This window comes from Schistocerca piceifrons, chromosome 3 (genome assembly GCF_021461385.2).
Source record: "Schistocerca piceifrons isolate TAMUIC-IGC-003096 chromosome 3, iqSchPice1.1, whole genome shotgun sequence".
NCBI classification, from domain to species: Eukaryota; Metazoa; Arthropoda; class Insecta; order Orthoptera; family Acrididae; genus Schistocerca; species Schistocerca piceifrons.
This window is the reverse complement of record NC_060140.1, coordinates 468247636-468272957: the sequence shown is the minus strand read 5'-3', so window position 1 is coordinate 468272957 and position 25322 is coordinate 468247636.

Here is a 25322-nt window from a genome sequence, read left to right as displayed (position 1 = left end):
ACGTCATGGTTGACAGTTGCTCGTAGCATATCCGGTGCAATCAAAGCGATATGTCTCCGTACACTCTCTTTCAGATCAGGAAAAGTCCGGATACATCCCTGATAGACACGATCTTTCAGATATCCCTACAACCAGAAGACGCATGGATTTAAGTCGGGGGATCTGTAAAGCCGCACATCTTGAAATTGCCTATAGACGGTGCGGTCGTTACCGAAGGTTTCGTGAAGCAAATCTGTCACCTAGCAACAACATGTGGTGTCACCCCATCTCTCATGAAAATAGTGGTGTGGACTCAGTTGTGTTCTTGCAAAGCTGGAATCACGTGTTGCATGAGGAGGGTATTATAATGTGCAGATGTCACTGTACTCCTAACAGGCCCACAACGTGTCATCTCCTTTAAGAAAAATCGACCGAGAATCAAGGAGCTCGTAAAATCACAGCACACACTCACATAAGCTGAGAGCATTGGGTGTTCCTGCACAACATGTGGCGGAGTAGAACTCCTTATGCGACAGTTCTGTGCATTCACGGCAGCAGGCAGAGTAAACTCTGCCTCGTCCGTCCAAGGAATATTCCTTGGCCATCCATTTCCATGTGTGCCAAAAAACGAAGGGCAAAGTCACGGCGTTGTAGCCTATCATGGGGCTTCATTTGGTGTATATTCTGAAACCTCTAGGGTTGCCTGTGCAAAATGCGCACAAAATCTTTTGAACTGTTGACCAGAGGAGAGAAAATTCTCATGACACAGCTCGAGCACTGGCTGCAGAATTTCAGAATTTGAGGCATGTATTGCACGGTCGCCTGTAGCTACAGCAACTTTATCAACAACTGCCTTTGGAATGGGTCACCACTCCTTCTGCTGCACTACCTAATTCACCTGTTTCTTCAAATTTGATCATATTCTTTAGCCCATTTATTGACATGTGGCCTCTTCGTAGATCTTTCTGTCAGCGATGTTTTCGCAATGTAGTGTTGTTATTTCTGCGTTTCTACTCAATATCCATTGCGTTTCGTACGGAAAATTACAACTTTCTTAACCTTTTACATCAACGGTCACTTCACAAAAGAAATCAACACACGTTGCCAAGTGACAAACAGCATACAGACTTCAAAAGAGGAAACATTTCACGTTCTGACTGCTTACAGCGCCATATTTTCACCTGGTGGCAGAAAGTTGAACCTTGATTTTCAGCAAACTCCGTGAGCGCACCGATTAACTCAGCATCCTGCGGTGCATACAGCCCGCAACGCAACACTCTGAACACCCCCAGTTTATTCATAACCACACGGCACAAGTACATTTACTGTCGAATTTGGACATTACCAATAACCTTAGATATTTGCCTTTTGTAGGGAACCTGGTAAAGGATGTTTGCCATCAGAGACCGATCGTCAATTAATTTTAATGTTCAAATTTGAATGTATATATACTACGTACTGAGCCGTTTTCTCTCAGTCCGTCCTCGAACCAGTCGTCGCTTCAGCCGAGATCCTGATCACAACCGCGACTGAAGTCCAGTCGGCGTCTGGCGTTGCGTCTGGCGCCGCGCCGGGTTAGGCGGGGAATTCCTCAGCAGAGGTATTCGGAGAAGTTTGTTGGCGGACGAGGATTAATTCGCTGCAGTTATCATTTCCTGGCCACGCTTATGTGCTGGTCCTCTGACTAATTAAGCCGAAGTCGTTTCCGGGGTCTGGGGGAAGGAAGTTATTGTTGTGCTTTGGCAGAATTTTGCTAAGTGGATGCTGGTCTGGGACGACTATGCTGTTTTCAAAAACGAGAGTGACTTCCGCAGTATGATCGATGTTTTACAACATCTGTTGTTTAATTCTAAGTAAGGGTCATCAGCTTCGCTTTGACCCAAACAGTCACTGCTCCTATATTACTATTAAACGTGCAGCGTCAATCCAACTCACTTCGAGGGACTCTCACATCCAAAACCGGCCACCACGAACAAACACACTTTACGTCGCTTCCTTTTGGTTTGTAGCCTCTACCACCGATGAATTCCCCGTAAAAAAAGAAAACAGGAAAACAGTCTAAAGTCAAAGAGGGAAAGGACATACACAAAAGCACCACATTTTAAGTTTCCACTGAAACTACAGAGTACGTGAACGCCCATCACATCGCAACAATTGCTTAGGAAATGACCAAATGACCAAGCCATTCCACGTCCTCGCACGATAACGCATTTACAAACTTTCCACACAGGAAGTAGAACTTCATTGATGCCAGAGGTTCACTTACTGCCGACTTCATTCTGCAACACCTCCCCCGCCTCCGAGGGCTGAAAAAGGCCCCTGCACCTACAGAACTTGGTTTAAGATTGTGGAGAATCTTATCGAAGCTTCGTACGACACGTATGAATCATTTGTCTGTGAAAATCCTAAATCCTGTTCAATGCCGCTGCATACAGTTATGTTTAACAAAACATTCAAAACGTCACGTTTATAAGCTAGCTGTCAGTATCTTGAGCAAAGAGAAGAAGAGGGAGAAGAAGAAAGAGGAGGAGGAGGAAGAGGAGGAGGAGGAGGAGGAGGAGGAGGAGTAGAAAGTATAATAAAACCTAAAGGTAAGCTGTCGCCAAAGAAGTACTGTGGAGATCGATTAGCAGGCGCTGAATCAAGCGAGAGAGGCCAGAGACACGACAAGCAACATGCTGCCAACACTCTCTCGACAGCATGTATTTAGGCAGGCCAAACTGACCGGACAGCCTCATGCATTCACTCATCCAGTTTGTCGTCTGTAAGTTTCTCGCAGAGCGGGAGCGAATAACACAGAAGGAAATTCAGTGCACAAGCGCGAATACATTCCTACAGAGAGGACGAACGTTTAGAGCAAGATAGCAATGCAGACGAATCTGACGGACGTGCTGAAGAGAGAGAGAGAGAGAGAGAGAGAGAGAGAGAGAGAGAGAGAGCGAGAGAGCGAGAGCGATTACGACATAAGCATAGCGTTGGCGGGGTCAGGCCATCCGACGCTCTAATCGCAAAACTTCGATGTTCACGGCATCTTACAATGCAGTGACGGAATTATGAATTAATGACATAATTATACTAAAGTCTATCGAAATCTGACAAAATACCGTCGTCTGCATTCACACTGTCTTAAAAATCTCTCACGCGAGTTCGTCCAGCGTTTATCAGTAGAACAATGACCTACGTATTTACTTTAGACCACATTCACGTATCATCCACAATACTAAAAGCATACACAAAACTGTACAAACATAGATAAAGAAATAATCCTTCAAGAAATAAAGAGAACAATTCACAAAAACACTCCCTTGACTTGTTTCTTGAATATCTGTATGCATTACTGTACTCTGGTGGATGAAAATTAGAAGTACGTACTCGACCGAACCCGCTTCAGACCATCTGTCACAGTGCACACATGAGTCATTCTCCAGAAACACAGGCTCTAGACAGGAGAGATATAAGGCGCCACGCCTCATGTCGTCAAACGAAACAAGGAAAGTTTATTAGACGCAGAAATGAGATACTGATGAATCTTTCACTTTACAGCGGGTGTGTGCTGTTTTGCAACTTGCTAGGAGACAATAGAACTATATGGCAAGTCCTGACAGAAAAGGAGCTTTCAAGACTTTTTCGTGTTAAGATAGCTCAGTCTGTTTTTGTTAATGTGTGTCGTTTCAAGATATCACGGATTTTAAGACTAGATGAGCCAGTTGAAGTGTAGGAGAGATTCTGAGAATATGGGATTGTGCACCGTAAGAGTATTCGAACTCCCCTCTGAAATTACACGTGAGCGTGTACCACAAGTTTTAACTAAATATGGGAGTACAATTTCTGTTTATGAAAAAAGGCGAGGTTTCCATTGCCTGTTCTCAGTGGAGTTAGATAAGTTAAGATTGATCTGTTGAAACAGATACAGTCGTTCATGAATGTAACTGTCTACCGTGCATTAGTTCTCTACGACGGACGGCCTAGAACTTGGCGCAGTCTGCAATTCCACTGGAACGCACGGCCGGCGCTGAGAACACGCTGCCGATAACGACGTGCAGGACAGCGCGACCCATACCTGTGACTCCAACGGTCCCCAAACCGGAGACCGCGAATGTCTCACTGACTGAAAACTTACGACCTTTCCATGCGCAAACATCTGTCCGCGCTAATATCCGCCCACATCATGTATGCGCAGTCAAATCGTAGCGTGCGGACAGAAGATCGACTCAAACCTGGTGCGCGAGACGTGTTTGAGCCAGCTGTTTGTTCAGTTTAGTGTTTGTCGTCTGTGTGTGCACAGTGAATTTTAAGATGGCACATACATGTTAGTGCTCTAGAGAGTTTATTAATGAACTTATTCAAATGTGTGAGAGTCACACTTCTTTTTGGAAAATTAAAAGCAAGGACTGCAGCGATCAAGATAACAAGGCAGCTGCATATAATTAATACCCGTAGAGAAAATGCGGGGCCGTTGACGTTACGGCTAACAGGGAACCGGTAAAGAAGAAGATTCTGTTTAAAATAATAAACCGACATTTGACTGTATATTACTATATGTATCTTTTGGACTATCTATATTTCAGCTTTCAAGTCGTTCTCAACTACAATGCTAAAAGTTGTTAGACCATTATTTTAGCATTGTACTTGAGAATTGCATAAAAGCGGGAATCCAGATTTTACAAAAGATAAATACAGTAATACACAGTCAAATGGCGCTTTACTTTTTTAAACAGCATTGCATGAATGTGAGTCAACGTCATCGAAAACATTTTAGAACAAAATTCGTTGCGGACTCCTTACCGCAAAGAGTTAAGCAGAGAAACGAAATTATTCGATTTGGCGTGAGGGACAACGAAATATAAACAAAGTTTGTAGCACTCTGACCTCCACTGCTTTCTGAGAGACCAAGAAATACCGACCCGAAACAGCACCACAACTGACTATGAAACTGGAGAAATCTTCCTTTACGACAGCGTGAATTGCTTCCCATGTGTTAGGCATGTTTTCGCTCTATGCTTCTTTCTAAAATGCAGTAGAAAAATCTTGTAACTCCTTTCTGCTGCCATAAATCTTAACGTCAGCATCAGTCGCTCATGTGGAGAATTTACTCTCCTCATACAAGTATTTTTCCAATAATACGAGGAGCTACGAGCTTCAGGACATAATTATATGTTTCTAAATCCATCCACAAATAATACGCCAGTCGTCGGGTTCGCCCTGTAACTCCCGTAGTAAATTTATGTGAGAAAATGCAGTCACTATCTACACAATTTTCTCCGATCCTTCGGTTTTCTGAGTTTTGTTTGAAATTTCTTTTTGTAGCACGAGTAGTGAATGCAGACATAATAGAATTTCCACGGCTATGAATTTCTGAAGCATTCGCAGTCGATTGCTGCTGAAATTTCCTTTCTAGACCCGCAGATGGCGGCGAGCAGTAGATTGAAACTCTGTCGTGTGGACACATTTACACCGATTTCTAGGATGCACATTGCGCAGATATCTGCACAAACAGATCGCCACGTGTGGACGGGTCTTTAGAGACGCACGCGTCACCTTAACATACGAGTTCGGGCCAACAGAAAATAAGATCAACAGAAAACAACGAAAACTGCGACGTTCTTACAACATTAACATGACGGAAACGGGCAGACATGCGTAAAATCGCATTGAAACACTCCGTAAGAATAAGAAAAGAAGAATATCTCATCGAGCAGCTGAAACTGAGGTTCCCAAAATGAGAGACAATTCACGGCAAATCAACTTCAACGACAATGTACAAACTCACGACATATATGATAGAAAAGAAAAGACATTGCCGATTATTCCAACACCAGTTAGGAAAAATAAGACGACGGAAGCAACCCCTCTCTCAGACCAACAGTATAGAAGGCTCTGGAACCACAGTTCTCATTCCAAGAAGGTAATCTGAAGACAGAAATGAAGGTAAAACCTTAGGTATGCTGGACTGGCCACTGAAATGGAAACTGAGGAGAAAAAGCAGACATCGACAAACACCAGATCACTTCGAATGTTAATACTGGAAATGATGACACCTTCCTGGATTCAATCCAGAGCAATTGTGTTAACAGTGAAAAATCATTGATATTACTGTATTGAAGAACGTAAAGATCACAATTCTTTAGATATCATATGTTAATGAAATGTCGGTACTTCCTCGAATATATGATCAATTAAATAGGAATCTGCTCAGTTGAGGAACAAGAACATTATACTGCACCTGAATTCGATGAAGATCTTAAGACAAATTTTGGCAATACGTTAAAATAATGTTTCATAGGCAAGAAAAAGATTAACATTGTAATAAAACTGAAATAGAACTCAGTTATACTACTAAAAATATTGAACAAACATGAACAATACGTACTTCAGTGTATGACGTCTCTGTAACGAATGTTTCCAAACTCCATGAATTACGTGTGCTGCATATTTTACATTTGCTTTTACCTCTGTTCAAACTATTTTAACTAGTTAATTTAACACTTATTTAACTCAAGTCTATTCCACAGCAAAAATTATGGACTTCAGAAGAGGAAAGCAATTTATTTCTAAGTATTTTTTATTTATTTATATATTTTTTCCTCTGAGGAATGTAAGAACAAAATAATGCAGATTCACGTATATTCCATTATCTATTTTAATTTCTCTTTGTAAAGAACAGAAGCAAGAGAAAAAATTCTTTTATATGAAGAAGAAACATAATGTAAATTAATTATGGCATCGATTTAAATGAAGAAGCAGCCGTCTGTTTCATCAAGACATGCGTTTTTGTGAACGAGCAAGTATTTATGTTTATCGCAATTTTTCTAATTGTTAATCCGCCACAAAAAGTCGGTAAGTGTCGCCTCCGAGAAGGTACGGGTTCTAATCCCGGTCCAGTACAAGATTTTAATCGGCCAGGAATTTCCATAAAACAGGAACATAAATATGTCTAATCGTTTCCGTAAGTTCGTAACTGTTTTTTACAGAATGAATGTTTTGGACTGATAATGAGATGTTTGCCACTCTCGATATAGAAACATGTATACGAATATTCCCAAAAGCTAAACGATAATAGTAACTAAAAATAACTTGCTAACGCAAAAGACACTTTCCGCTGGACCAATATTGAAATTACAGTATTTTTGGAAAGAGTGACGAAGTACAACTACTTCATGTTTCAGGATAAGATTTACCTTCAAAACGATGGATTAGCTATGGAATCTACGTTGGTAGGTATACTGGCAGATATTTTCGGCAATCACTAGGAAAATAGATTCTTCAAAAATCATCCTGAAATTAATGGTGTATGGTGTACTACAAACGTTATGTTGATAACAATCTCCTCTTCTTCCCCGGCTCACAAAAAGAAATTGACCAATTTGCAAATGCATTTAGTCTAATGCACAATATTATTATTTTTGCGGCCGAACAAGACATTGGCATCTATCGTAAGTCTACATCTTACAGCGTCATTATGCAGACGCACCGTGCTATTTTGCTCATTACAAAAAGGCCTTTTTTCGTTCAACGATAAAGAGACTCCATGAACTGCCACTACAAGGTAAGGAAGTTGAGGAGGAGCTTGACTGATTGTGAAATATAGGACGGAATAACGACTGTCATAGCATGGTCGTTTCAAAACGCGATATAAGAAACACACTGAACTAAAAAGAAAAAAAAAACATCGGAAGTAAATCCACATTCCCAGCCCACGTTACATAAAATAATTACAAGCTACACAGTCTCAAAAACGACCTAGCAATAACTCATATATTGAAGAAGAGATACCTTAACGTCAATTATGAAGAGATAGAAATTTACACTCATTTGAAAAAATCCAGGAAAAGGTAAACGGCAACGTGCATTAAGAAGCACCAATTTCCTGGATATCTGCCGCGCCATTACTGCAACTCCCCACTAAAGGGAGGGAAGTGTGACATTGTTACTAAAACATCGTAAATTTTACTACTCCATATTATATTTATAGGAAATCATAATTTATAGTTTATGCACAAGATAATTAAAGTTATGCAGTCTCCAACGGTATGTCAATAACAAAATAAGTTCGAAATGTCCTGTTTTACACACTATACTGACAATAACAGATTGGCCGGAACCGCGAATTGGTACCAACTGCAATAGTAAATTTTGAGAGGATTTACTTACCTAGGGTTAAAGATATTCTACATATTAGCAGCTGTAGCTAGTTGCTTGCAAAAATACTTTTGTAAGCAATCGACGATGCGTTAAAGCTACGCTAGAGTCCTCAACAGGCCCCTATGGTTCAAATTTCACTCATTAGAACTCGTATCTTTATGCTCGACATGGACGTCTTGTTCGTTGCAACTACTTTACATTTTTATTAATTCCAAATAATTACCTTCAGAGTTTTATTTGAAGAAAATTCAGTTGCAATTCTGAAACACGTTAGAATATAACCTTTTTAAGTTAAGTTTGTTAACAACATTAGTGTATCGGATGTAATGTTTTTAAAATTACGACACGCCTATTTTTCTCATAATATCACTGAGCGTGAAACTTTGTTTTAAAATTCACTTTACTTGTAGTGTTTTTATCATTCGGCGTTCTTTCTGTACAGCATAACGTAAGTTGTACATTGATCTCGTCTCCTATTATGTAAAATAATACCAATATACCAATTAAATGAAATTAGGCAGTTTCAGATACATTTCATAATGGCCTAATTATAAAGGTCGAAACCGGTTGTATGTGGAATTAACAGTCATAGCCTGGAGCGTTTTTTCATTAACTGAACAACAGTTGCGGAATCAAACACGGAAAAACCAATAATGAAAGAAATTATTCATTTCGTTATGGAGACGGAGTTTTAATTGTTCTAACGAACTGGAATTCGACAGTAGAATAAGGAAGAAAAGGAAAAATGGTAGAAGAATGTGGATGGAGAGGAAGAAATGAAAGGGGAAGCTTGCTGACAGAATTTTGCACAGAGTAATATTTAATCACTGCAAACACTTCGTTCAGGAATGATGAAAGAAGTTTATACACCGATCAACAAGAACATTAAGGGCACCTACCTAATAGCCTGAATGTCACGTCTGGCACGGATATCAGCGGCGGCGCGTCGTGCCATGCAAGCAATGAGGCCTTGATAGGTCACTGAAGGAAGTTGGCACCACGCCTACACACACATTTTTTCCATGAATTCTCTGCCGTATCAACCTCTCCATGTCAAAGTAGCAATTGTACCTTACGTCCTCAATTATTTGCTGGATGTATCCCAATCTCTGTTTTCCTCTATTGTTTTTATCCTCTACACCTCCATCTAGTACCATGGAAGTTATCCCCTGAGGCCTTTACAGATGTCCTGTCATTCTGTCCCATCTTCGTGTAAGTGTTTTCCATACGATCCTTTCCTCGCTGATTCTCCGGAGAACCTCCTCATTTCTTATCTATCAGTACACGTAATTTTCAATATTCTTCTGTAACACCACACCTCAAGGGCTTCGATTCTCTTCTGTTCTGGTTTTTCCACCGTCCATCTCTCACAACCATACAATGCTGTGCTCCAAACGTGCCACTCTCGGAAATTTCTCCCTCAATTTAAGACCTGTTTTTTATACTAGCAAACTTCTCTTGGCCAGGATTGCCTTTTTCGCCACTGCAAGTCCTGCCCACACAAGTCACCTAAATCCCGTAGATTCAGGAGAGGGGGCGGTGAGCTCTGACGCCACGTTGAATCACATCCCAGACGTGTTTTATCGGGTTCATATCTGGCGAATTGGTGAGCCAGCACATAAATTGGAACTCCTCACTGTGTTCCTCGAACTACTCCACAACACGTCTGTCCTTATATCATGGCGCATTGTCTTGTTGAAAAATGCCTCTGCGCTGAAGAAACATGATCATCATTAAGGAGTGTACGTGGCTTGCAACCAGTGTACGATACTCCTTGGCCATCACGATGCCTTGCACAAACTCCACTGGGCCCATGGAGGCCCACGTGAATGTTGCACAGGGCATAATGGAATCATCGCATTCCAATGCAGCTTTCAAACTGCAAGACATTTCCGGGGGAAGGTATGGGCTATGGACACAATTTATTGCTCACGAACTGCATAATATTAACTGGAGAAGGGTCGAAAACTGAAGAAATGGGTACTGGATCAATTCAAGTATCTAGAAGATGTCGAGCAGTTTAAAGGGAACGTTAGGTAACGATTGATTGAAACAGGAGAAAGGAATGTAACACAAGACAAACGGACACCTTTTAGAGATAAACTAGGCAGCAATCAAATAGGAGAAATGACGAGGGTTAAAAATTCTTGGATAGAAAAGAAAATATTGAATTTAATTGGCGAATGGAAAAAATACAGAAATGAAACAAATGAAGCAGACAGAAGAGAACAAAGGCCTTATACAATTCACAAAGTGCGTCAATGTAAACGACAAAGAAAGGATAACTAGAGGAGAAACGCAAGGCTGCGGAAGTACGCATGACTGTGGGATAGAGAGATGCATGCTATAGAAATTACAGACACTTTTGGAGAAAAGAGAACTGCAGCTGTATGACTATTAAAAGCTCAGGTGACAAGCCCGAACCATGTAAAGAAGGGAAAGCGTACAGGTGGAAAGAACAAAGGGAGGCAGCCAGTGAAGACTCTTTTGTTACACTTTATTATTTGTGATTATAAATTTATAAATTGTTAGAAAGCAAAGAATTTTATCACTGGCGAAATTTATTTAAAATAATATTTGCTTTTGAGAATAAACTATCAAAAAGAATAAAGAAACAAAACGTACATTGAAGTTACTGCGAGTTTTTATTCCACTGGTATATTCTCTCACGGATGTGTTCCTTTTAGTAAGTCTCTCTCTGATGAAACTCAAAATGTTAAAAAAAAAAAAAAGCCGGCCAGAGTGGCCGTGCGGTTCTAGGCGCTGCAGTCTGGAAGCGAGCGACCTCTACGGTACCAGGTTCGCATCCTGCCTCGGGCATGGATGTGTGTGATGTCCTTAGGTTAGTTAGGTTTAATTAGTTCTAAGTTCTAGGCGACTGATGACCTCAGACCTAACTAACCTAAGGACATTTCACACATCCATGCCCGAGGCAGGATTTGAACCTGGGACCGTAGCAGTCGCGCGGTTCCTGACTGAAGCGCCTAGAACCTCTCGGCCACCGCGGCCGGCCCTCAAAATGTTTCAAAAGAGTTAACAGACATCCTGTAGTATTCAAAAAATCTTTTCTGTTTTTACTTTTAGTTTTATTTGCTGAAGCACAAACCTGATTTGCAGATCTTTCGGTGAATATCGGAAGAATCCAGTATTTTTCCTCACGCCGCCATTGTCGACGCCAATGGACAACTATCGCAGCACATAATGCAAGGATCGTTTTATTTTTTAACGAAATTTCACTTATATTTGGTACTAACTGCACACAATAAACGTTGCAGCGGGTTGCACCGACTGAGTTGTGATTGGACTTTCCTGGGCTGTGTGAGGAAAGCGCCGTGCGGCTACCACTGACAGGGTAGTGCGTGTAGCCGCAACCAGGGGCAGCCGCTGCCGTTGCACTGTTGCTGCCAGAGGTGGCGAGCAGTAGTACTGTGTACAAAATTTCGCGTCCTGTATGCTCAGAAATCACCTACAGAAAATTAATTTTGTAATCTTCTTACTATGTTGTATACGTACGGCGAGTAAGATTCTATTACTTGATATGGCTTCTGAAGTTTCAATTAAGCCATCGTGAAGCACATTATCTGTGTAGGCTATACATGCGAAATCACAGTTGCACATGAAGTTTCATGTAAGTCTGAGTACTGACTTGGTTATATGCGACCATGCACGCAAATCGAAAGATATCTAGACCACGAGTGAATCTTTTTCTGTGTGACTTATATGCGGTCCAGTCATAATACGAGGGCTGTCCAGAAAGTAAGTTCCGATTGATCGCGAAATGGAAACCACAGTGAAAATCAGAAATGTTTTATTTGTAACAGTTAGCTACACCTTCCAGCTACTTCTCTACGTAGTCGCCGTTCTGACTTAGACATTTGTCGTAGAGTTGTACCAACTTTCCAATACCCTCATCATAGAAGACAGCCACCAGTGCTTTCCGCCAATTCTCTACCCTGGCCTACAGCTCGGTTTCTGTGCCAAAATGTTTTCTTCATAGCCAGCGGTTCATGTAAGCAGAGATGAAACTCAGAGGGAGGCAATTACAGGCTGTATTGTGGGTAATCAAACATTTCCAATTGAAAACGATGCAGGAGCATCTTCATTGCCCCTGCAGAATGCGGCTGAGAATTGTCTTGAAGAAGAAACCGCACGACAGTTATGTAATATTGGCTGCATAGCTTGAGGCGAAATTTCTCAGCAGGTCCTCGTACTTGGCGGGGAACACTATTTTCTAGACATCTTTACGCGCTCACTGTGAGCTCAGAAATGAGAAGAGCGACTTGATGCTATCTAGGGTCGTAATAGAGACACTCCCCAACAGATCTGTGCAAAGCTTTATCCAATTATCACAGTCGTTTCCATTTCGCGACCGATCGGAACTTACTTTCTGGACACCCCTCGTAATATGACCACTGCTTGTGTTAAAAGTCTATGTGCAGTAACCACTCACAAACGGCAGCTGGCAACACTATCAATGGAGGGTATATAAAGCGGGGGAGGGGACGCGAAGAAACGTGCAGTCCTTGTCGCAATGCGGAAACAGCTCTATCTGACGTCCAAATGGGCATGATATTTTGGAAACTTCTGGTGAGGTCTTATGCGACCAAACTGCTGAGGTCACCGGTCCCTAAGCTTACACACTACTTAATCTAACGTAAACTAGAATGAAATTTTCACTCTACAGCGGAGTGTGCGCTGATATGAAACTTCCTGGCAGATTAAAGCTGTGTGCCGGACTGAGACTCGAACTGGGGACCTTTGCCTTTCGCGGGCAAGTGCTCTACCGACTGAGCTACCCAAGCACGACTCACGCCCCGTCCTCACAGCTTTAATTCCGCCAGTACCTCGCCTCTTACCTTCCAAACTTCACAGAAGCTCTCCTGAGAACCTTGCAGAACTAGCATTCCTGGAAGAAAGGATACTGCGGAGACATGGCTTAACCACAGCCTGGGAGATGTTTCTAGAATGACATTTTCACTCTACAGCGGAGTGTGTGCTGATATGAAACTTCCTGGCAGATTAAAACTGTGTGCCGGACCGAGACTCGAACTCGGGACCTTTGCCTTTCGCGAGGTACTGACGGAATTAAAGCTGTGAAGACGGGGCGTGAGTCGTGCTTGGGTAGCTCAGACGGTAGAGCACTTGCCCGCGAAATTCAAAGGTCCCGAGATCGAGTCTCGGTCCGGCACACAGTTTTAATCTGCCAGGAAGTTTCTTAACGTAAACTAACTTACGCTAAGGACAGCACACATACCCATGCCCGAGGGAGGACTCGAACATCCGACGGGAGGAGCCGCGCGTACCGTGCAAGACGCTCTAGACCGCGCGGCTACCCCGCAAGACAAAGGGCATGTTCACATGTTCATAGGCTTTTGGGGTAAGGGTGGAAGTATTTCGAAACGACTAAGTCTGTAAACTGCTTGCGTACCGCCCGCCGTGGCTAAAGTATACCATATATTTCAAAATGGCGCCGAGACAACTCAATGGGCAATAGTTGACATGGTTGAACGGCAACTGCGGAAATGAGTAGATGTGCCATTGTTGAGCAACTGACCGCCCAGATGAACAAAGGGGCTACCAACAGTGTCTCCTCAACGGCCGCTCAGCGAACGTTGCTGAGTATGGGCGTCGGCAACAGGCGCCTGGTTCCTGCACCCATGCTGATTGCTGTTCATCGGCGACGAAGGCTGGAGTACCGCAACTGGACGTCCACTGACTGGCGACATGGTCCTTTTTAGTTGAATCATGCTTTTTCTCCATCGGACAGATGGCCGTTGTCGCGTATGGCGTGAAACGTCTAAAATCAGACACTCTGCAGCAATTGTCGTGTGCCATTTATGCCACACTGCGCGCCACTTTCATTCCCACATGACATTACAAGGTCGGGGCACACATGTCCGGACCGTGTCCGTGCCGAGACACGTCCGAGTATCGGCCGTCACCCGGACAACGAAATACATGATTAAAACAAATGTAGCGGGCCCCAACTTGACCGGACCGTGCACGGGGAACGTCAATGGGCCGGGGCCGGGCCGGGCGGGATTCGCCGTGTTTAATTTTTCACGTGACGGACACGGCCTGACGGTAGAATTGTCTTATGAGCTGTGCAACTGCGCAAGACTGTTCTGTGTACAAAACATGGATGTGGAACGACTAATAGCAGAAGTTCGTAAGTTTCCTGTTCTTTACGATCAAAGAAGTGAAAACTACGGGAATATCGAGTACAAAGACAGAGTATGGAAGATAATTGGAACAGATGTATAAGCCAAAGGTAAGATAAAAACTATACAAGTTTTAATACCTGAAAGATATTTATTTACTTTTTATTTTACAAACGGATGTTTGGTTTATGTCATGGTTATATCGCCAGGGCGACATGTTCTTGCCATTCCACATTCCCTTGTGGAGAATTCAGGAATTTCTTGAGTTGTTCTCGTACAGCAAACGCAGCATCTGTTGATCTCCCACTCTCCCACGAATTCGAGGTAGGTTTCGAAGATTTGATGATCTTCCGGATTCCTCAGCAGTTTCCTTTTGATCCATCCTCTGTTCGGGCACCCTATAACCTTCCATTTTTCGAATAAAGTTGTACAGTACACACGCAGCCGTCACAATCATTGTAAGGCTATTAGGATCTCCCTGAAGGATTATCCTAAATATTCGAAATTTCTGTTGCAATATACCGAATGCATTTTCGGATATTCTTCTTGCCCGACTCAAACGATAATTAAATATAGCCTTGTCATTTGTTAAGATCCTGCCAGGATATGGTCGCATCAAGTATGTTTTGAGAGGAAAAGCTTCATCGCCTACAATTACCACTGGAAGTCCAACATCAGTTCCGGGTAAAGTTTTACCCTTTGGGACGCTAAGCGTATTGTATTCCAATGACTTTCCAAGGTTTGAATTTACTAGAGTGCCTCCATCAGAGTTTTTTCCGTACGCTCCCACGTCGATTGCAATAAAATTATAACATGGGTCAACCAGAGCAAGAAGCACAATGGAATATGTTTTTTTTGTAATTCCAATAGAGTCTTCCGGAGTTGTTTGGAGTCTGTATTGTTACGTGCTTTCCATCTAAAGATCCAATGCAGTTTGGAAACTGCCATTTTGGCCAAAACACCTCAGGTATACCATTCCATTTTCCCATTTCACTAACAGAAACGCAGATCACCGCGTCCGAGTCACTACAAGGAATAACAAAGACACGGACGTGCTCCGGTCATGTGTGGCCCCTGCGAGAACGGACCGGAGCACGGCCGTCACTCGTCCGACGCCCGGCCCTGACACGGTCCGGACGTGTGTGTCCCGACCTACAGGCCGCAGCATATAGAACGAATCTGCATCAGCAGTCGGCAGCCGACCTTACACCTCGCGACACCAGATGGTCACGTAGCGTGGGAACACGGAACGTTCGAGAGGCTACCTGTGTTGGCGCCAAGTCGCGTAGCTCTCACAATTTGCTTTTGCAGATTACTTTTAAATGTTAACTTCCAGCCATACCTGAGGTCTTGCTTGTACTGAGAACAATTGTTTAAGAATTTCAACAACTTCAATAATTTCTATGAGAAATGTTTTTAATTAAGGTGAACATTTATTAGATGTTGAGATGGACCAATCAGACGCGAGCGAGAGACAGCGGCGAAACGGTGGTTAAGCGTCTGCAGGAGTCGCGATCGGAACAGAAATGTGTAAAGACGTGTGTTATAAGTGATAGGACACTGAGCGACAATGAAATATTCCGTGTGATATTACCGAAAGACGTATAAATTAAATGTTAAAGCGTATTGCGTGCAATAAGACTTATACACGGTGTCCAGGAAATATTTCAAGTTTCAAAATTTATTTTTACTGGCCCTGCAGGCTGTTTACGGTAAAGTCTGAATAAATTTGGAAAGACATTTGTGGCATGCTAAGTCGGTATCAGTTCCTTTATTTCGGCCGAGTCATAATTTGAAATTTTGTTTTGCACCACTGTTCGTCCTTACGTGGGAGCAACGAACTTGTGACCCGGTGAGAAGAAGAATCCAGCGGGGACATCGATATCTACAAACTGCATCCACAAGCTATCTACAGAAGACGCCTGGTGATCTAAAAACACCTCTAGATAATCAGTGAATATACAGGGCGTTAATGCAGAACAGTGTTAGGTACTTGAATTTCATAGCCTCCGTGGTATCTTCGTGAACCCGAAACGGTGAAATTCGGTGCCGGCTGGTGTAATGTGTGGAAGCGGAAGTCTGCATACCAATTTTCGGCAGGCAATGAGCATATACCTAGAAGACCACACTTTAGGTGAGAAAAAGGCTTAATAATCTGCAGTGCACATCATTTTCCACCGCTTATTTTCACTTCGCTGTTTTTTAAACGTATTTGTGTTATAGCCGGAAGGATCCAGGCAGGAGGAGAGAACGTTGTAGCCTGCAGAATGTTTTCGAGGCATTCCCTGGGTGATCCTGTCATTCTGGAAGGCGCAGTGCGTCAACACAAGTATGCATCTGTCCTTGGAGTCCATGTCCGCCGCCCTCCCACCACATTTGGAGTCTGTTTTTCCTCGGCACGATGGCATCTACAAGGAGGACAATTCAACTGTCACACAGCTTGCAGTTTACGTGCGAGTCCGAAGAGCACCAGGACCTGTTTACCGAATGCTCTAGCCGCCAAACACCCCGGATTAAAACCCATTCGAGAATCTACGGTAGTACCTCGATCAGACTGTCCGCGCCATGGATCCTCCACCGAGATCCTCCGATGCAGCTGACCACGGCTCTGGAATGGACATGGTTCCACATTCTTGTCGGTACCTTTCAGTACATCACTGACTTCCTTCCTGCACTTCTCGTGCTGCAAAAGGTGGTTATTCAGGATCCTGATGGGGGGTCACATTAAAGTGACTGGACAGTGTATATTCAGGCAAAGTTACAACACAGACTGTATAATTATTGGTATGAAAAAGGTACTTATTCACAAACATTTCAAGATACGCCCACAGCAGACCTCCTCTCCTGTGACGTGTGGTGAGCATCACTTATGTGGGTGGTTGTCCTCACTCACCTATCGCCTTCAAAAAGACTTTTACGCGCGATGTTTAAACGTACAAGTTTTCCAAAGACTTCAGAAAAAAAACATATCGCTGCTGTGACGGGAATTCTTTACAGCATATATCGGTCAGTGGCGACTTCGTTGCTGCTGAGAGCCTTGATTAAACTTTATGTCGAACCTTTGCAAAAATATGGTTTTGCAATCTACATTTGTGCCAGCATTGCTTATCACGATGATCATTTCTCCATTAGTAGGATGGCGTCAACAAAGTAGTTTCACATTCGGAGCAGAAAGTTGGTGACTGAAATTTCATGTAAAAGTTGATCCTCGACATATATGCTCTTCCATTCTGTTCTGCTGTGATGGCAAGTTCCTTTGGGTCCAAACTGCTGAGGTCATCGGTCCCTAGGCTTACATACTACTTAATCTAATTGAGCTAGGAACAACATACACACCCATGCCCGAGGGAGGCCTCGAACCTCCGACGGGGGAAAGCCCCGCAGACCGTGGCAAGACGCCTAAGACAGCGCGGCTGTTCTGCTGTGCGCCACAGTATTGTCAAGAGATGTTTTCTGCATTACATTGCCCTAAGAAAGGTTTCCCAAAAATCGTTTGTTGATTTGGTTCACAGCAAATAGACGCGAGCAGCTAAATAACCCAGTCGGAGAATAAAAATAAGACAAAAATGTCCCGTAAACATGGGTTCCAATACGCATACGTTAAGAAATACGACTTGTTGAATAAACAAAGGTTGGGCGTCGATTTTCAATTAATGTATGGGCAGAAATTATTGGTGGTAGGCTAATAGAGCGGTACATACTATCAAACAGGTTGATTGGTGCGATGTATGACCAACGCCTCTCAAAAGGCTTATCTGAGGAGGTACCATTCCAACAATGGCTGGAAATATGATTCGTACTTGATGGAGCACCAGTCCATTTTCTCCAGAAGGTCGGGCAATGTGTCACACAGACATTTAATAGACAATTGATTGACTGGGGAAGTGCACTATTTGGGAAAATCGTTCTTAATCCTTTTGTTTTCAGGTTGTGATGAGTCTCGAAATCTTTGGTTTCACATCAGCGATGTTCAACACTGCAGAAACGCCTCATCGATCCCTGCCAGCGCACTCGTGACCAACCATGTATTTTTTTTGAAAGCGCATGTCTCTAAGATGTCGGGCAGAAGCAACCATTACTAAGAATGGACGCCATATTCAGCTCCTCCTTTAGCTACGCCTCACAAGTGCGGAGAAAGAAGTGTACGAGGAAGCAGATTATATTAGAAGCTCTGCTGTTTCACAATAGCAGAATAATGTGTTTTATTTTGTTTATTGCATTCTGTAGGAAAGAGTTTACAGTAGAGGAGATGTATATCACAGTAACGAAGGTGACTAAGTGCTCACTGGCATTTTTTCTTGTTTTCGTCCCTACTAACCTGCCTCAATATGTGGCATACTTTAACACAGCGCATAAATAAAATTTGTCAATTTCTAATACTAATACGTAAAATGAGGTTTTGGACAGTAGTGCTATGACGACTTTATTCTTCAAACATTCGGAAATACACAGAATTTTATATCAAGGATCTATTACCTTCAGTGTTTCGAAAACATTACACGCTTTTGAACAGATATATCGTAACAGTATTATTTTCAGTTCAAAATCGCTGACGTTTGATTTGCCTCTGAAAACTGGGCAGTGCGACTTCAGGGGCGTTGAAAGCACATGCTGCGAATGCTATAAATCACAGTCATTCATTTCACACGATCTACTGATTTCGGCGAAGTGTCATTTTCAAATGGTTACTCATGACATTTTCGTCAGTCATTGGAATGCAGGATGTAACGGGTACAAGCGCAGATATTTTTATTTGAGGTGCCTTAATATGTATGCACATCAAAGTGTTGGTAATTTTTTGTTTGCGTCAAACAGTCTTCCCACAAACACGCACAAGGTTTACGACCTGATGTTTCGTGTATAGTCGTAACAGCACTACGGCTGTCAGGGTAGACTATTCATTTTTCGTACGTGCGTCCGCACTTCCACCTCTGGCCGGCTTTAAATATAGAGAAATGTTATTTAATGCGTATGAGTAAAAAAAAAAAACCCGTGACGCAGGTGTGACATATCCATGAGAACTGTCGAGTGTTTGAGATCTGCACCAGATCGGATTAAAAGAAGATATCGAAGTAATTCAGAGGCGAGCTGCTAGATTTGTTACCGGTACGTTTCTAACAACGTGTAAGGGTTACGGAGATGCTTCGTCAACTCGGAATCCCTGGAGGGTAGGGACGTCCTTTTCGAGGGACGCTATTGAGAAAATTTGGAAAATAGGCATTTGAAGGCGACTGGTGAATGACCCTACTGCCGCCAACATAGGTATCGCCTAAGGACCACGAAGATAAGATACGAGAAATTAGGGCTGATACGGAGGCATATAGATACCAGTTTTTCCACTGTTCTATCTCAGAGTGGAACAGGAAAGGTTCAAATGGATCAGACGGCTCTGAGCACTATGGGCCTTAATATCTGAGGTCATCAATCCCCTAGAACTTAGAACTACTTACACCTAACTAACCTAAGAACATCACACACATCCATGCCGGAGGCAGAATTCGAACCTGCGACCATAGCAGTCAAGTGGTTCCGGACTGAAGCGTCTAGAACCGCTCAGCCACAGCGGCCGGCAACATGAAAGGAAAAGAATAACAGTGACACAGGATACCCTCCGCCAAGCACAGTACGGTACTTTTTTGGAGCATGTAGGTGTTGACAGATGCGAAAATTACCGAATTATCTGTTTAATAAGCCACGGCTGCAAAATACTAACACGAATTCTTTACAGACGAACGGAAAAACTGGTAGAAGCCGACCTCGGAGAAGATCAGTTTGGATTCCGTAGAAATGTTGGAACACGTGAGGCAATACTAACCCAACGACTTATCTTAGAAGATAGATTAAGGAAAGGCAAACCTACGTCTCTAGCATTTGTAAACTTAGAGAAAGCTTTTGACAATGTTGACTGGAATACTCTCTTACAAATTCTGAAGGTGGCAGGGGTAAAATACATGGAGCGAAAGGCTATTTAGAATTTGTACAGTAACCAGAAGGCAGTTATAATAGTCGAGGGGCATGAAAGAGAAGCAGTGGTTGGGAAGGTAGTGAGACAGGGTTGCAGCCTATTCCCGATGTTATTCAATCTGTATACTGAGCAAGCAGTAAAGGAAACAAAAGAAAAATTTGGATTAGGAATTAAAATCCATGGAGAAGAAATAAAAACTTTGAGGTTCGCCGATGACATTGTAATTCTGTCAGAGACAGCAAAGGACTTGGAAGAGCAGTTGAACTGAATGGACAGTGTCTTGAAAGGAGGATATAAGATAAACATCAACAAAATCAAAACAAGGATAATGGAATGTAGTCGAATTAAATCAGGTGACGCTGAAGGAATCAGATTAGGAGATGAGACAGTTAAAGTAGAAAAGGAGTTTTGCTATTTGGGGAGCAAAATAACTGATGATGGTCGAAGTAGAAATGATATAAAATGTATTCTGACAATGGCAAGGAAAGCGTTTCTGAAGAAGAGAAATTTGTTAATGTCGAGTATAGATTTAAGTGTTAGGAAGTCGTTTCTGAAAGTATTTGTATGGAGTGTAGCAATGTATGGAAGTGAAACATGGACGATAAATAGTTTGGACAAGAAGGGAATGTGGTGTTACAGGAGGATGCTGAAGATTAGATGGGTAGACCACATAACTAATGAGGAAGTATTGACCAGAATTGGGGAGAAGAGAAATTTGTGGCACAACTTGATTAGAGGAAGGGATCGGTTGGTAGGTCATGTTCTGAGGCATCAAGGGATCACGAATTTAGTGCTGGAGGGCAGCGTGGGGGCTAAAAATCGTAGAGGGAGACCAAGATATGAATACACTAAGCAGATTCAGAAGGATGTAGATTGCAGTAGGTACTGGGAGATGAAGAAGCTTGCACAGGATAGAGTAGCATGGAGAGCTGCAGCAAAACAGTCTCTGGACTGATGATCACAACAACAAATGTACGTGTAGCTGTCGATAAGCATGAAAGGCTAGCTCTTGCCACACATGCTTGGAGGTACTAACCATCCAATAAACATACTACTTGTAATGGCTATAATTACTAGGTTGAATCAGTAAAAGAGAGGTTGTTGGTAAACTACCCTTAATCCTGAGCTGCTACACCCACGGGTAGGCTGCGGAAGACCCGCTGTTGACCAGCGACTATTCTCGTCCGAACTGGGATAGCGGAGTAACGACCACGTCAATTCCGCACGATGAAATCGAAGGATGGGAAAAAAAGACTGACCGTGTCGAAGAATCGCGCAACGCCAGAGGGATTGCTCATCCGTTCTGCGGAAGCGGCGGCCAGCGCAGGATGAGACGCATTCCGCGTTCCGTCCGCGTCTGTGGCTGTGGCGAGTTTCGCTTCCTCCTGCGACTGCATGCCACCGGAGCTCGCTTGCGCGGCTCACGCCGGCACTCCCACCGCCCGCCGCTCCACAGCGGTTGCCTTGGCGACGCTCCAGAGCGCGCTGGTGGCTGCCTATCCGACGCCAGTCCAACCTCCGGATAGATCCTAGTGTCCGATTCCACTCTTCCGCTTTAAGCAATGACGTCATACCAGAGTCAAGGACCCTAGATAGAGGTAAGTAGCGATTGTTATTCTAAAATGAAGTACTGTAGAACACGATGAAAATACAACCACAATTCACGCGAGTATAGCCAACAATTACAGTATATCGAAATGAACTGCAGATAACGGAAATATATAACGAAAAACAAAAGTGAAATACACGGGGTGGTCCATTGATAGTGACCGGGCCAAATATCTCACGAAATAAGCATGAAACGAAAAAACTACAAAGAACGAAACTCGTCTAGCTTGAAGGGGGAAACCAGATGGTGCTGAAGTTGGCCCGCTAGATGGCGCTGCCGTAGGTCAAACGGATATCAACTGTGTTTTTTAAATAGCAACCCCCATTTTTTACTACATATTCGTATAGTACGAAAAGAAATATGAATGTTTTAGTGGGACCACTTTTTTCGATTTGTGACAGATGGCGCTGTAACAGTCACAAACGTATAAGTACGTGGTATCACGTAACATTCCGCCAGTGCGGACGGGATTTGCTTCGTGATACATTACCCGTCTTAAAATGGGCCGTTCACACATTGCGGAAAAGGTCGATATCGTGTTGATGTACGGCTATTGTGATCAAAATGCCCATCGGGCGTGTGCTATGTATGCTGTTCGGTATCCTGAACGACATCATCCAAGTGTCCGCACCGATCGCGGGTAACTACGTTATTTAAGGAAACAGGAAGTGTTCAGCCACATGTGAAACGTCAACCACGACCTGCAACAAATGTAGGTGTTTTAGCTGCTGTCGCGGCTGACCCGCACATCAGTAGCAGACAAATTGCTCGAGAATCGGGAATCTCAAAAACGTCGGTGCTGAGAAAGTTACATGAGCATCGATTGCACCCGTACCATATTCCTATGCACCAGGGATCGCATGGCGACGTATCTGAACGTCGTGTACAGTTCTGCCACTAAGCACAAGAGAAATTACGGGACGATGACAGAGTTTTTGCACGCGTACTATTTAGCGAAGAAGCGTCATTCACCAACAGCGGTAACGTAAAGCGGCATAATATGTACTATTGGGCAACGGAAAATCCACGATAGCTGCGACAAGTGGAACATCAGCGACCTTGGCGGGTTAAAGTATGGCGCGGCATTATGGGAGGAAGGACAATTGGCCCCCATTTTATCAATGGCAATGTAAATGGTGCAATGTATGCTTGTTTCCTACGTAATGTTCTACCGTTGTTACTACAATATCTTTCACTGCACGACAGAATGGCGATGTACTTCCAACATGATGGATGTCCGGCACATAGCTCGCGGTATTGAATAGCTTATTTCATGACAGGTGTATTGGTCGTCGAAGCACCATACCATGGCCCGCACGTTCACCGGAACTGACGTCACCGGATTTGTTTCTGTGGGGAAAGTTGAAGGATATTTGCTATTGTGATCCACCGACAACGCATGACAACATGCGTCAGCGCATTGTGAATGCATGTGCGAACATTACGGAAGGCGAACTACTCGCTGTTGAGAGGAATGTCGTTACACGTATTGCCAAATGCATTGAGGTTGACGGACAGCATTGTGAGCATTTATTGCATTAATGTGGTATTTACAGTTAATCACACTGTAACAGCGTGCGTTCTCAGAAATGATAAGTTCACAAAGGTACATGTATCACATTGGAACGACCGAAATAAAATGTTCAAACGTACCTACGTTCTGTATTTTAATTTAAAAAGCCTACCTGTTACCAACTGTTTGTCTAAAATTGTGAGCCATATGTTTCTGACTATTACAGCGCCATCTATCACAAAGCGAAAAAAGTGGTCCAACTAAAACATTCATAATTATTTACGTACTACACGAATATATAATAAATAATGGGGGTACCTATTTCAAAAAAACCCAGTTGATATCCGTTTGACCTATGGCAGCGCCATCTAGCGGGCCAACCATAGCGCCATCTGGTTTCCCCCTTCAAGCTAGACAAGTTTCGTTCTCGTTTTTTCGTTTTACGCTTATTTCGTGAGATATATGTCCCGGTCACGATCAATGGACCACCCTGTATATCTTCTTTTTACATGTCTCCATTACCTACAAGTCTTTTCAATGTAATTCGTGGCTACGTAATCAATCACATGAACTATTATTGTAATGTATGGTATGGCAAATTAGTTTGTTTACAAATATGACCATCGGTGAGCTCAAAGATTGGATCTACGTATCGTCTTCGCCTTAGGTACAACGTCATTGCTCAAAGCCGACGAGTGGAATCGGACACTACAATTGCCCGAAACTCCCGAGCGGCCTCCACTCGGCGTGGAGAGTCTGTTCAGCCAGACAGACGTACACAAGAGAACAGTGTGCCCTGCGGAGGTCGATTCGACGAGACGGCGAAAGTTCTGCAAGTCTGGTGTGGTTCAGGCGTCGAGGGAATGGGGTTCGAAGCCCACGAATATGCGTACGTGTGCACTAGCATGCGCTACACGGTTTCTCCGCGAGGCGGCGACACGGATATCTCGGCCGGCTACGCCGCCTGCCGCCTTCAGTAAAGTGCTGCAACGGCCCGATCTGTTCCGTCGACGATTCTGTCTACTGGTGTAATAATTTGTGCTCATCGTCCGCTTAACCCTCCTAGTGCCACTGTGTTTAATATGATGCTACAAGCATGTTGGAAATATGCATCTTCCTCGTTTGCAAAACTATTGCTTCTTTTTTTTTTCAAAATTTAAGACCACCTCCCTCTGATTCACTTGTATTCACTGGTGTTATGTTCACTGTTATATGTACAATGCATTTATATACACTGAAGCGCCAATGAAACTAGTATAGGCGGGCGTATTACAATAACAGAGGTACGTAAACAGAATATGGCGCTGAGGTCGGCACCGCCTATATAAGACAACAAGTGTCTGCCACAGTTGTTAGGTCGCTTACTGCTGCTACAATGGCAAGTTATCAATAAAGTGAGCTTGAACACGATGTTATAGTCGGAACACGATCATTTCACGAGTGTACCGTGAATGTCAGGAATCCGGTAAAATATCAAATCTCCGACATAGCTTCGGCCGGAAAAAGATCCTGCAAGAACGAGACAAACGACGACTGAAGAGAATCGTTCAACGTGACATAAGTGTAACCCTTCCGCAAATTGTTGCAGATTTCAAAGCTGTACCATCAACAAGTGTCAGCGTGCGAACCATTCAACGAAAGATCATCGATCTGGGCATTCAGAGCCGAAGGCCCTGTCATGTTCTGTTGATGACTGCACGACACAAAGCTTTCCGCCTCTCCTGGCCCCGTCAACACCGACATTGGACTGTTTATGACTGGAAACATGTTGGCTGGTCGAACGAGTCTCGTTTCAAGTTTTATCGAGCGGATGGACGTGTACGGGTATGGAGACAACATCATGAATCCATGGACCCTGCATGTCGGCAGGGGACTGTTCAAATCCGTGGGGGCTCTGTAATAGTGTGGGGCGTGTGCAGTTGGAGTGGTATTGGACCCCTGATGCGTCTAGAT